We start from the raw sequence: 1,560 nt of genomic DNA, 5'->3' as shown, positions 1-1,560 counted from the left end.
ACTGTCAGAGGGTCAGTGCTGAGGGAGTGCCGCACTGTCAGAGGGTCAGTGCTGAGGGAGTGCCGCACTGTCAGAGGGTCAGTGCTGAGGGAGTGCCGCACTGTCAGAGGGTCGGTGCTGAGGGAGTGCCGCACTGTCAGAGGGTCAGTACTGAGGGAGTGCCGCACTGTCAGAGGGTCAGTGCTGAGGGAGTGCCGCACTGTCAGAGGGTCAGTGCTGAGGGAGTGCCGCACTGTCAGAGGGTCGGTGCTGAGGGAGTGCCGCACTGTCAGAGGGTCAGTACTGAGGGAGTGCCGCACTGTCAGAGGGTCGGTGCTGAGGGAGTGCCGCACTGTCAGAGGGTCAGTACTGAGGGAGTGCCGCACTGTCAGAGGGTCGGTACTGAGGGAGTGCCGCACTGTCAGAGGGTCAGTACTGAGGGAGTGCCGCACTGTCAGAGAGTCGGTGCTGAGGGAGTGCTGCACTGTCAGAGGGTCAGTACTGAGGGAGTGCCGCACTGTCAGAGGGTCGGTGCTGAGGGAGTGCCGCACTGTCAGAGGGTCGGTGCTGAGGGAGTGCCGCACTGTCAGAGGGTCAGTGCTGAGGGAGTGCCGCACTGTCAGAGGGTCAGTACTGAGGGAGTGCCGCACTGTCAGAGGGTCAGTGCTGAGGGAGTGCCGCACTGTCAGAGGGTCAGTACTGAGGGAGTGCCGCACTGTCAGAGGGTCGGTGCTGAGGGAGTGCCGCACTGTCAGAGGGTCGGTGCTGAGGGAGTGCCGCACTGTCAGAGGGTCGGTGCTGAGGGAGTGCCGCACTGTCAGAGGGTCGGTGCTGAGGGAGTGCCGCACTGTCAGAGGGTCAGTGCTGAGGGAGTGCTGCACTGTCAGAGGGTCAGTGCTGAGGGAGTGCCGCACTGTCAGAGGGTCAGTACTGAGGGAGTGCTGCACTGTCAGAGGGTCAGTGCTGAGGGAGTGCCGCACTGTCAGAGGGTCAGTACTGAGGGAGTGCCGCACTGTCAGAGGGTCAGTACTGAGGGAGTGCCGCACTGTCAGAGGGTCAGTACTGAGGGAGTGCCGCACTGTCAGAGGTTCAGTGCTGAGGGAGTGCTGCACTGTTGTAGGAGCCATCTTTCAGGTGGGAAATTAAACATCTGCCCTTCCGGGTGTGAAAGGTACATTGCTTGTGATTTGAAAGTGAGCTGGGGAGTTTTCCCCGCGTCCAGGATAATGTTTATGTATCAGAATTGTGGTCAATATCACATTGCTGTTTGTGGGATCTTGCTGTGTGTATATTGGCTGCTGCAACATTACAACAGTGACTGCACTTTGAGAAGTATTCTCTTGGCTGTAAAACATCTTTGACTGTGCTGAGGATGAGAAAGGCACTACAGGAAATGCAGTTCTTTTTGGAGTTATGTACTTTGGAGCAAGAATCAGGGAACTCTGCCCAGGGGTTCCACTCAATGTCTCCTTCAGTAACCCCCCCCCACCCCGCCCTCCACCCCCCCCCCCCCCCACCCCCATGCCCGATCCACCCTTCCTCACTCATCCCTCCCCTATCCTCCTCTCTCTGAAAGCCTCC

The sequence above is a fragment of the Mustelus asterias genome, chromosome 26 (genome assembly GCF_964213995.1).
Source record: "Mustelus asterias chromosome 26, sMusAst1.hap1.1, whole genome shotgun sequence".
Lineage (NCBI taxonomy): Eukaryota > Metazoa > Chordata > Chondrichthyes > Carcharhiniformes > Triakidae > Mustelus > Mustelus asterias.
The sequence above is the reverse complement of the archived record's forward strand: the minus strand, read 5'-3'. Positions refer to the sequence as shown.